At 48.5% G+C, this 12,828-nt stretch overlaps 3 non-coding genes across 3 annotated transcripts; all 3 read left to right on the plus strand.

Annotated features, from left to right (window-relative positions):
- Positions 1 to 1,104: 1,104 nt before the first annotated feature.
- On the plus strand, positions 1,105 to 1,176 carry TRNAP-UGG (transfer RNA proline (anticodon UGG)). The gene has a single exon. It is a non-coding gene; the product is annotated as a tRNA-Pro (tRNA).
- Positions 1,177 to 6,156: 4,980 nt separating this feature from the next.
- On the plus strand, positions 6,157 to 6,228 carry TRNAP-UGG (transfer RNA proline (anticodon UGG)). The gene has a single exon. It is a non-coding gene; the product is annotated as a tRNA-Pro (tRNA).
- Positions 6,229 to 10,808: 4,580 nt separating this feature from the next.
- Positions 10,809 to 10,880, plus strand: TRNAP-UGG (transfer RNA proline (anticodon UGG)). The gene has a single exon. It is a non-coding gene; the product is annotated as a tRNA-Pro (tRNA).
- Positions 10,881 to 12,828: the final 1,948 nt, after the last annotated feature.

The following is a 12,828-nucleotide window of genomic DNA, read 5'->3' on the forward strand; positions in this document are numbered from 1 at the left end:
CTTAGCCTTGATTGGGGAGGTGTGTGAATGGGGGACCGGCTTAAGCGGTTTGCGGGCATGGGAGAGGTAGGGAATACTAAAGCAGAATGTTGCAGACACACCTCAGCAGGTTAGGCGACTGTTGCTGAGGGGTTATATTTAGACATGCCATGCCTGTAATGCTATGGCTTTCTTCCATTTACTGCTGCTACATGTGCTGTAAAATGTGTGCTTTGGCTCTGGAGATGGAATTTGTGCCGTCATAGCGAAAATAAAAATTTCGTTTTGGACCCCGTTGCGAAAATCAATAGTTGGCACCCAAGAGCCCATGTAAAGAAATGTGTAATCAGAGCTCTATCTCCAAGGACCGGCTCGCTGCCCTTATTCCATTGAGCTCACCACATTAGGATTGCGATGTGTACATGCTCTGAGCAGCCCCAGTCCCTTATGCTGCACTCAATGGACTTGGAGCTGTGAAAGATTCCACTCCCATCTCAGCACCTTGCTCTATGTGGGTCTGCTTCTTGGTCAATTGGTATGATTGTTGCTTTGGGTGAGATAGGGTTGCGGCTTCAAATCCTAAACTGCTGTTGTTTTATTGTGATAGAAGATTTAAATCTTGTGTTTATTTCGTATTTGGAAAGAGTCAAAAAAGAAGTGAGGGCTCGTCCGGGATTTGAACCCGGGACCTCTCGCACCCTAAGCGAGAATCATACCCCTAGACCAACGAGCCACTGCACAGCTGCTGTGCATAATTTCATAAGACTCTCAGATCCACTTTTCCACAGACTGGAGCAGTATCCTCTTATTCATGTTTCAATCGCGCAGTGCAAGATGCTAGAGATCATGGAGAGGATCAGGCAGGGATGGGCATCGTACAGAGTCAGAGTTGCTTTCAGCAAAATGACACCTCTTTTTTCAAAACTGTGTACATAAATTAACAAAACGGGCAATGTCTTTCCACCTCTAAATTTAATAGGAGGGTGAACTGATATTAACGATCAGTTGTGATTGCAACACAAAACTCCCATTTAATATCATGCATAAATGAACAGTAAAATAGGAAGCAGTGCTGATGTGGCACGCCACAAGGCTGACTGCTCGCTCATGGCTCTGCTCACAGCTGGCTCGTTGGTCTAGGGGTATGATTCTCGCTTTGGGTGCGAGAGGTCCCGGGTTCAAATCCCGGACGAGCCCCGTTTTGTTTTGGATACATTTAAACGCTCCTTTCGCACCCTGAGCAACAATCACAACCCAAGACCAAGAAGCCATCTATGAGCAGTGGCAAACTATCACCCAACTGCAGGAAGGATCGACTGAAAAGCGCTCATATTTTTTTCACATCAATAGAGGAAGGGCAGTAAAAAACACACGCGAGAAAGATACACTGAAAAGGCGTCATATCAAAAACGAGAAGAAGAGCGTGTGAGTGGTCTAAAGACGTGGGGCTTGCAGGATTAAGCCACTACAAAGATCTCACGCAGTCTTGGTTGGACAGGGGCATGCAAACAAATTATGTAATAGTTGTTCCAAGCCCTCGAGGTCTGTGAGTGCCTCATTTGGGAGGGGAGGAATTCACCTGTGTGTGATTCTGACCCATTGTGTGCAGGTGAAAAAATACGGATCCAAGAACGGGAGGAGGGATAAACCTGCTCCAAGGGATTCCTATATAACTCAGTGCGGAGGGATGAACCACTACACGAGAGATCCAAGGGATTCCTATACAGCTGGGCGGGGAGGGGTGGACCTGTACATTGGAGATCTGGTATAGTCCTATGGGATTCTTCAGGGAAGGATGAATATGGGAGAGACAAGGGATTCTTATACAGCTGGGCGGGCAGGGATAAGAGATCTTATGTTCATATAGTGCTCAGTGGAGAAGGATGAACATGGGAGATCTGTGGGTTTCCTATACAGCTCGGTGGGCTGGGATGTACCTGTACATGGGAGATCTGCTATTTTCCTATTGGGCTCTGCAGGGAAGGATGGACATGGGTGATCCGTGGGATTCCGATACAGCTGGGAAGGGAGGGACGAACCTGTACATTGGAGATGTTATATTCCTATAGGGCTCTGCAGGGAGGGATGAACATGGGAGATCCAAGGTATTCCTATCCACTTGGCAGGGAGAGTTGAACCTGTACATGAGAGATCTGTTATATTCATATAGGGGTCTGCAGGGAAGGATGGACATGGGTGATCCGTGGGATTCATATACGGGTGGGCAGGGAGGGATGGACCTGTACATGGGAGATGTGAAATATTCCTATGGGATTCTTCAGGGAAGGATGAATATGGGAGCGCCAAGGGATTCCTACACGGGTGGGCAGGGAGGGATGGACCTGTACATGGGAGATGTGTTATATTCCTATTCTGCAGGGAAGGATGGACGTGGGTGATCCGTGGGATTCCGATACAGCTGGGAAGGGAGGGACGAACCTGTACATTGGAGATGTTATATTCCTATAGGGCTCTGCAGGGAGGGATGAACATGGGAGATCCAAGGTATTCCTATCCACTTGGCAGGGAGAGTTGAACCTGTACATGAGAGATCTGTTATATTCATATAGGGGTCTGCAGGGAAGGATGGACATGGGTGATCCGTGGGATTCATATACGGGTGGGCAGGGAGGGATGGACCTGTACATGGGAGATGTGAAATATTCCTATGGGATTCTTCAGGGAAGGATGAATATGGGAGCGCCAAGGGATTCCTACACGGGTGGGCAGGGAGGGATGGACCTGTACATGGGAGATGTGTTATATTCCTATTCTGCAGGGAAGGATGGACGTGGGTGATCCGTGGGATTCCGATACAGCTGGGCATGGAGGGATGAACCTGTACATGGGAGATCTGGTATATTCCTATAGGGCTCTTCAGGGAAGGATGAATATGGGAGATCAAAGGGATTCCTAAGCAGCTGGGTGGGGAGGGGTGGGCCTGTACATGGGAGATCTATATATTCCTATAGGGCTCTTCAGGGAAGGATGAATATGGGCGATCCAAGGGATTCCTATGCAGGTGGGCGGGGAGGGATGGACATGCACATGAGAGATCTGTATATTCCTCTTCAGGGAAGGATGAATATGGGAGATCCAAGGGATCCCTTCACAGCTGGGTGGGGAGGGATGGACCTTTACAGGGGAGATCTGGTATATTCCTATAGGGCTCTTCAGGGAAGGATGAATATGGGAGATCCAAGGGATCCCTTCACAGCTGGGTGGGGAGGGCTGGACCTTTACATGGGAGATCTGGCATATTCCTATAGGGCTCTTCAGGGAAGCCTGAAAATGGGAGACCCAAGGGATTCCTATGCAGCTGAGCGGGGAGGGGTGAACCTGTACATGGGGGATCTGTTATATTCCTAAAGGTCTCTGCTGGGAAGGATGAACATTGGGGATCTGTGAGATCCATGTAGGGCTCAGTGGGAAGTGAGGAATATGTTCAATCCTATGTGTGCTATTCCTATACGGCTGTGCTCGGAGGGATGAGCAGACACATAGATGTGAGGGATTTCTGTAGGGATGCACGGGGAGGGATGTACATGCTAATGTGTGCAAATTCCATTCAGCTCTAAATTGAGGGATGAACTTATAAACGGGAGATCTCTAGAAGAATGAACATATACATGGGAGATCTGTGGGATTCTCATGGGGGTGGGGGGAAATGATATATAGTAGATGTGGGGGATTCTTAAAGGGCTCTGCGGAGAGGGATGAACCTGCACAGGGAAGATTTATGGGGTTTGTATATTGGCTCATCGGGAAGGGATTAACCTGTTCCTGGGAGATATATGGGATGAGGCCTATATGGCTTCGCAGGGAGGGATAACCCTGCACATGGTGATCAATGGGATTCCTATACAGTTCTGTGTGGAGAGATGAGCCGATAAATGACAGATATCTGAGGTCCCTTTGCTACCTTTGCAGGGATGGAGGAAACGAAACACAGGAGATATGGGGGATTCCTCTAGGGCTCTGAGGGGAATGGTGAGCCTTTAAACTGAAGATCCTTGGCATTCCTATTGAGCACGACGGACGGGATGAACCTGGGCATTCCTATATGCAAGATTCCTATTGGGCTCCACGGGGAGGGGTGAATCGGCTCCTGTGAGATATATTGGATGATGCATATGCAGCTTTGCCGGAAGGGATGAACCTGTAATTGGGAGATTTGGGGGATTTCCATACTAGATTTGCAAGAAGGGAGGAAACGATACATGCGAGATATGAGGGATTTCTAGATGGCTTAGCTGGGAATGTTGAACCTGTACACTGGAGATCCTTGGGATTTCTATTGGGCCCTGCGCAAGGGATGAACCTGTGCATTCCTAAATATGCGATTCCTATACGGCTCTGCAGGGGGGGATGAACCTGTAGATGGGAAATCTGGGGGATTCCCACACTAGAAAACCTTCATCTGTGGGTATTGGGCTCTTGGTGGAAAAGCGTGGAATCTGCAACAACAAAAAAAAAGGAAAGGGTCCCTGTCATGCGGATTGATACCTCTTAAGTACTAGGCCGAAGAAGAAGGCCGTTGAGGTAATGAAGGATTATCCAATGAGGAGATATAGTGAGGTCAACGTTCAGCCGCTAAACACTGGGGACAATTCCTAGCAAAACGTTTGACAGCAAAAGAAAAGTGTATTCTAAAAATGGGAAAACTCTCAACGAAGGTAGAGGAGGGAGGAGGGCAAGGCAGAATGCATGAAGTTCTGGGGCATTTGTACCGTGTACCTATTCCCCCCTGCCGCTTACGCTGCTTTGCACGGACCAGGCAACCATTAAGGGCGCTTCAGGTATAGGCAACGAGTACATGGGGATAGAGGGCACACTTGCCCCTGTTCTCCTCAAACAATGGGGGGGCAGGAGTATTATGTTGCCCCGTGGAGTTTCTACAACCACAAACCATGAAATATAAAATATTCAGTGACATGCTCTTCGATATCACTGGGCGAAGCAGGGCTTCTGGCTCCTCCCGTGCTGGGCTCGGACTTAATAAAGCTTAGTACACAGCTTGCAAAATTAGCAAGTGTTGCTCATTTCAAAGAGGGAAGGCTGCATCATTGTCCCCTTAGCCTTGATTGGGGAGGTGTGTGAGCGGGGGACCGGCTTAAGCGGTTTGCGGGCATGGGAGAGGTAGGGAATACTAAAGCAGAATGCTGCAGACACACCTCAGCAGGTTAGGCGACTGTTGCTGAGGGGTTATATTTAGACATGCCATGCCTGTAATGCTATGGCTTTCTTCCATTTACTGCTGCTACATGTGCTGTAAAATGTGTGCTTTGGCTCTGGAGATGGAATTTGTGCCGTCATAGCGAAAATAAAAATTTCGTTTTGGACCCCGTTGCGAAAATCAATAGTTGGCACCCAAGAGCCCATGTAAAGAAATGTGTAATCAGAGCTCTATCTCCAAGGACCGGCTCGCTGCCCTTATTCCATTGAGCTCACCACATTAGGATTGCGATGTGTACATGCTCTGAGCAGCCCCAGTCCCTTATGCTGCACTCAATGGACTTGGAGCTGTGAAAGATTCCACTCCCATCTCAGCACCTTGCTCTATGTGGGTCTGCTTCTTGGTCAATTGGTATGATTGTTGCTTTGGGTGCGATAGGGTTGCGGCTTCAAATCCTAAACTGCTGTTGTTTTATTGTGATAGAAGATTTAAATCTTGTGTTTATTTCGTATTTGGAAAGAGTCAAAAAAGAAGTGAGGGCTCGTCCGGGATTTGAACCCGGGACCTCTCGCACCCTAAGCGAGAATCATACCCCTAGACCAACGAGCCACTGCACAGCTGCTGTGCATAATTTCATAAGACTCTCAGATCCACTTTTCCACAGACTGGAGCAGTATCCTCTTATTCATGTTTCAATCGCGCAGTGCAAGATGCTAGAGATCATGGAGAGGATCAGGCAGGGATGGGCATCGTACAGAGTCAGAGTTGCTTTCAGCAAAATGACACCTCTTTTTTCAAAACTGTGTACATAAATTAACAAAACGGGCAATGTCTTTCCACCTCTAAATTTAATAGGAGGGTGAACTGATATTAACGATCAGTTGTGATTGCAACACAAAACTCCCATTTAATATCATGCATAAATGAACAGTAAAATAGGAAGCAGTGCTGATGTGGCACGCCACAAGGCTGACTGCTCGCTCATGGCTCTGCTCACAGCTGGCTCGTTGGTCTAGGGGTATGATTCTCGCTTTGGGTGCGAGAGGTCCCGGGTTCAAATCCCGGACGAGCCCCGTTTTGTTTTGGATACATTTAAACGCTCCTTTCGCACCCTGAGCAACAATCACAACCCAAGACCAAGAAGCCATCTATGAGCAGTGGCAAACTATCACCCAACTGCAGGAAGGATCGACTGAAAAGCGCTCATATTTTTTTCACATCAATAGAGGAAGGGCAGTAAAAAACACACGCGAGAAAGATACACTGAAAAGGCGTCATATCAAAAACGAGAAGAAGAGCGTGTGAGTGGTCTAAAGACGTGGGGCTTGCAGGATTAAGCCACTACAAAGATCTCACGCAGTCTTGGTTGGACAGGGGCATGCAAACAAATTATGTAATAGTTGTTCCAAGCCCTCGAGGTCTGTGAGTGCCTCATTTGGGAGGGGAGGAATTCACCTGTGTGTGATTCTGACCCATTGTGTGCAGGTGAAAAAATACGGATCCAAGAACGGGAGGAGGGATAAACCTGCTCCAAGGGATTCCTATATAACTCAGTGCGGAGGGTTGAACCACTACACGAGAGATCCAAGGGATTCCTATACAGCTGGGCGGGGAGGGGTGGACCTGTACATTGGAGATCTGGTATAGTCCTATGGGATTCTTCAGGGAAGGATGAATATGGGAGAGACAAGGGATTCTTATACAGCTGGGCGGGCAGGGATAAGAGATCTTATGTTCATATAGTGCTCAGTGGAGAAGGATGAACATGGGAGATCTGTGGGTTTCCTATACAGCTCGGTGGGCTGGGATGTACCTGTACATGGGAGATCTGCTATTTTCCTATTGGGCTCTGCAGGGAAGGATGGACATGGGTGATCCGTGGGATTCCGATACAGCTGGGAAGGGAGGGACGAACCTGTACATTGGAGATGTTATATTCCTATAGGGCTCTGCAGGGAGGGATGAACATGGGAGATCCAAGGTATTCCTATCCACTTGGCAGGGAGAGTTGAACCTGTACATGAGAGATCTGTTATATTCATATAGGGGTCTGCAGGGAAGGATGGACATGGGTGATCCGTGGGATTCATATACGGGTGGGCAGGGAGGGATGGACCTGTACATGGGAGATGTGAAATATTCCTATGGGATTCTTCAGGGAAGGATGAATATGGGAGCGCCAAGGGATTCCTACACGGGTGGGCAGGGAGGGATGGACCTGTACATGGGAGATGTGTTATATTCCTATTCTGCAGGGAAGGATGGACGTGGGTGATCCGTGGGATTCCGATACAGCTGGGCATGGAGGGATGAACCTGTACATGGGAGATCTGGTATATTCCTATAGGGCTCTTCAGGGAAGGATGAATATGGGAGATCAAAGGGATTCCTAAGCAGCTGGGTGGGGAGGGGTGGGCCTGTACATGGGAGATCTATATATTCCTATAGGGCTCTTCAGGGAAGGATGAATATGGGCGATCCAAGGGATTCCTATGCAGGTGGGCGGGGAGGGATGGACATGCACATGAGAGATCTGTATATTCCTCTTCAGGGAAGGATGAATATGGGAGATCCAAGGGATCCCTTCACAGCTGGGTGGGGAGGGATGGACCTTTACAGGGGAGATCTGGTATATTCCTAGAGGGCTCTTCAGGGAAGGATGAATATGGGAGATCCAAGGGATCCCTTCACAGCTGGGTGGGGAGGGATGGACCTTTACATGGGAGATCTGGCATATTCCTATAGGGCTCTTCAGGGAAGCCTGAAAATGGGAGACCCAAGGGATTCCTATGCAGCTGAGCGGGGAGGGGTGAACCTGTACATGGGGGATCTGTTATATTCCTAAAGGTCTCTGCTGGGAAGGATGAACATTGGGGATCTGTGAGATCCATGTAGGGCTCAGTGGGAAGTGAGGAATATGTTCAATCCTATGTGTGCTATTCCTATACGGCTGTGCTCGGAGGGATGAGCAGACACATAGATGTGAGGGATTTCTGTAGGGATGCACGGGGAGGGATGTACATGCTAATGTGTGCAAATTCCATTCAGCTCTAAATTGAGGGATGAACTTATAAACGGGAGATCTCTAGAAGAATGAACATATACATGGGAGATCTGTGGGATTCTCATGGGGGTGGGGGGAAATGATATATAGTAGATGTGGGGGATTCTTAAAGGGCTCTGCGGAGAGGGATGAACCTGCACAGGGAAGATTTATGGGGTTTGTATATTGGCTCATCGGGAAGGGATTAACCTGTTCCTGGGAGATATATGGGATGAGGCCTATATGGCTTCGCAGGGAGGGATAACCCTGCACATGGTGATCAATGGGATTCCTATACAGTTCTGTGTGGAGAGATGAGCCGATAAATGACAGATATCTGAGGTCCCTTTGCTACCTTTGCAGGGATGGAGGAAACGAAACACAGGAGATATGGGGGATTCCTCTAGGGCTCTGAGGGGAATGGTGAGCCTTTAAACTGAAGATCCTTGGCATTCCTATTGAGCACGACGGACGGGATGAACCTGGGCATTCCTGTATGCAAGATTCCTATTGGGCTCCACGGGGAGGGGTGAATCGGCTCCTGTGAGATATATTGGATGATGCATATGCAGCTTTGCCGGAAGGGATGAACCTGTAATTGGGAGATTTGGGGGATTTCCATACTAGATTTGCAAGAAGGGAGGAAACGATACATGCGAGATATGAGGGATTTCTAGATGGCTTAGCTGGGAATGTTGAACCTGTACACTGGAGATCCTTGGGATTTCTATTGGGCCCTGCGCAAGGGATGAACCTGTGCATTCCTAAATATGCGATTCCTATACGGCTCTGCAGGGGGGGATGAACCTGTAGATGGGAAATCTGGGGGATTCCCACACTAGAAAACCTTCATCTGTGGGTATTGGGCTCTTGGTGGAAAAGCGTGGAATCTGCAACAACAAAAAAAAAAGGAAAGGGTCCCTGTCATGCGGATTGATACCTCTTAAGTACTAGGCCGAAGAAGAAGGCCGTTGAGGTAATGAAGGATTATCCAATGAGGAGATATAGTGAGGTCAACGTTCAGCCGCTAAACACTGGGGACATTTCCTAGCAAAACGTTTGACAGCAAAAGAAAAGTGTATTCTAAAAATGGGAAAACTCTCAACGAAGGTAGAGGAGGGAGGAGGGCAAGGCAGAGTGCATAAAGTTCTGGGGCATTTGTACCGTGTACCTATTCTCCCCTGCCGCTTACGCTGCTTTGCACGGACCAGGCAACCATTAAGGGCGCTTCAGGTATAGGCAACGAGTACATGGGGATAGAGGGCACACTTGCCCCTGTTCTCCTCAAACAATGGGGGGGCAGGAGTATTATGTTGCCCCGTGGAGTTTCTACAACCACAAACCATGAAATATAAAAGATTCAGTGACATGCTCTTCGATATCACTGGGCGAAGCAGGGCTTCTGGCTCCTCCCGTGCTGGGCTCGGACTTAATAAAGCTTAGTACACAGCTTGCAAAATTAGCAAGTGTTGCTCATTTCAAAGAGGGAAGGCTGCATCATTGTCCCCTTAGCCTTGATTGGGGAGGTGTGTGAGCGGGGACCGGCTTAAGCGGTTTGCGGGCATGGGAGAGGTAGGGAATACTAAAGCAGAATGCTGCAGACACACCTCAGCAGGTTAGGCGACTGTTGCTGAGGGGTTATATTTAGACATGCCATGCCTGTAATGCTATGGCTTTCTTCCATTTACTGCTGCTACATGTGCTGTAAAATGTGTGCTTTGGCCCTGGAGATGGAGTTTGTGCCGTCATAGCGAAAATAAAAATTTCGTTTTGGACCCCGTTGCGAAAATCAATAGTTGGCACCCAAGAGCCCATGTAAAGAAATGTGTAATCAGAGCTCTATCTCCAAGGACCGGCTCGCTGCCCTTATTCCATTGAGATCACCACATTAGGATTGCGATGTGTACATGCTCTGAGCAGCCCCAGTCCCTTATGCTGCACTCAATGGACTTGGAGCTGTGAAAGATTCCACTCCCATCTCAGCACCTTGCTCTATGTGGGTCTGCTTCTTGGTCAATTGGTATGATTGTTCCTTTGGGTGCGATAGGGTTGCGGCTTCAAATCCTAAACTGCTGTTGTTTTATTGTGATAGAAGATTTAAATCTTGTGTTTATTTCGTATTTGGAAAGAGTCAAAAAAGAAGTGAGGGCTCGTCCGGGATTTGAACCCGGGTCCTCTCGCACCCTAAGCGAGAATCATACCCCTAGACCAACGAGCCACTGCACAGTTGCTGTGCATAATTTCATAAGACTCTCAGATCCACTTTTCCACAGACTGGAGCAGTATCCTCTTATTCATGTTTCAATCGCGCAGTGCAAGATGCTAGAGATCATGGAGAGGATCAGGCAGGGATGGGCATCGTACAGAGTCAGAGTTGCTTTCAGCAAAATGACACCTCTTTTTTCAAAACTGTGTACATAAATTAACAAAACGGGCAATGTCTTTCCACCTCTAAATTTAATAGGAGGGTGAACTGATATTAACGATCAGTTGTGATTGCAACACAAAACTCCCATTTAATATCATGCATAAATGAACAGTAAAATAGGAAGCAGTGCTGATGTGGCACGCCACAAGGCTGACTGCTCGCTCATGGCTCTGCTCACAGCTGGCTCGTTGGTCTAGGGGTATGATTCTCGCTTTGGGTGCGAGAGGTCCCGGGTTCAAATCCCGGACGAGCCCCGTTTTGTTTTGGATACATTTAAACGCTCCTTTCGCACCCTGAGCAACAATCACAACCCAAGACCAAGAAGCCATCTATGAGCAGTGGCAAACTATCACCCAACTGCAGGAAGGATCGACTGAAAAGCGCTCATATTTTTTTCACATCAATAGAGGAAGGGCAGTAAAAAACACACGCGAGAAAGATACACTGAAAAGGCGTCATATCAAAAACGAGAAGAAGAGCGTGTGAGTGGTCTAAAGACGTGGGGCTTGCAGGATTAAGCCACTACAAAGATCTCACGCAGTCTTGGTTGGACAGGGGCATGCAAACAAATTATGTAATAGTTGTTCCAAGCCCTCGAGGTCTGTGAGTGCCTCATTTGGGAGGGGAGGAATTCACCTGTGTGTGATTCTGACCCATTGTGTGCAGGTGAAAAAATACGGATCCAAGAACGGGAGGAGGGATAAACCTGCTCCAAGGGATTCCTATATAACTCAGTGCGGAGGGTTGAACCACTACACGAGAGATCCAAGGGATTCCTATACAGCTGGGCGGGGAGGGGTGGACCTGTACATTGGAGATCTGGTATAGTCCTATGGGATTCTTCAGGGAAGGATGAATATGGGAGAGACAAGGGATTCTTATACAGCTGGGCGGGCAGGGATAAGAGATCTTATGTTCATATAGTGCTCAGTGGAGAAGGATGAACATGGGAGATCTGTGGGTTTCCTATACAGCTCGGTGGGCTGGGATGTACCTGTACATGGGAGATCTGCTATTTTCCTATTGGGCTCTGCAGGGAAGGATGGACATGGGTGATCCGTGGGATTCCGATACAGCTGGGAAGGGAGGGACGAACCTGTACATTGGAGATGTTATATTCCTATAGGGCTCTGCAGGGAGGGATGAACATGGGAGATCCAAGGTATTCCTATCCACTTGGCAGGGAGAGTTGAACCTGTACATGAGAGATCTGTTATATTCATATAGGGGTCTGCAGGGAAGGATGGACATGGGTGATCCGTGGGATTCATATACGGGTGGGCAGGGAGGGATGGACCTGTACATGGGAGATGTGAAATATTCCTATGGGATTCTTCAGGGAAGGATGAATATGGGAGCGCCAAGGGATTCCTACACGGGTGGGCAGGGAGGGATGGACCTGTACATGGGAGATGTGTTATATTCCTATTCTGCAGGGAAGGATGGACGTGGGTGATCCGTGGGATTCCGATACAGCTGGGCATGGAGGGATGAACCTGTACATGGGAGATCTGGTATATTCCTATAGGGCTCTTCAGGGAAGGATGAATATGGGAGATCAAAGGGATTCCTAAGCAGCTGGGTGGGGAGGGGTGGGCCTGTACATGGGAGATCTATATATTCCTATAGGGCTCTTCAGGGAAGGATGAATATGGGCGATCCAAGGGATTCCTATGCAGGTGGGCGGGGAGGGATGGACATGCACATGAGAGATCTGTATATTCCTCTTCAGGGAAGGATGAATATGGGAGATCCAAGGGATCCCTTCACAGCTGGGTGGGGAGGGATGGACCTTTACAGGGGAGATCTGGTATATTCCTAGAGCGCTCTTCAGGGAAGGATGAATATGGGAGATCCAAGGGATCCCTTCACAGCTGGGTGGGGAGGGATGGACCTTTACATGGGAGATCTGGCATATTCCTATAGGGCTCTTCAGGGAAGCCTGAAAATGGGAGACCCAAGGGATTCCTATGCAGCTGAGCGGGGAGGGGTGAACCTGTACATGGGGGATCTGTTATATTCCTAAAGGTCTCTGCTGGGAAGGATGAACATTGGGGATCTGTGAGATCCATGTAGGGCTCAGTGGGAAGTGAGGAATATGTTCAATCCTATGTGTGCTATTCCTATACGGCTGTGCTCGGAGGGATGAGCAGACACATAGATGTGAGGGATTTCTGTAGGGATGCACGGGGAGGGATGTAC

This window comes from Ambystoma mexicanum, chromosome 12 (genome assembly GCF_040938575.1).
Source record: "Ambystoma mexicanum isolate Mex_15411 chromosome 12, UKY_AmexF1_1, whole genome shotgun sequence".
In the NCBI taxonomy this organism is placed as follows: Eukaryota; Metazoa; Chordata; class Amphibia; order Caudata; family Ambystomatidae; genus Ambystoma; species Ambystoma mexicanum.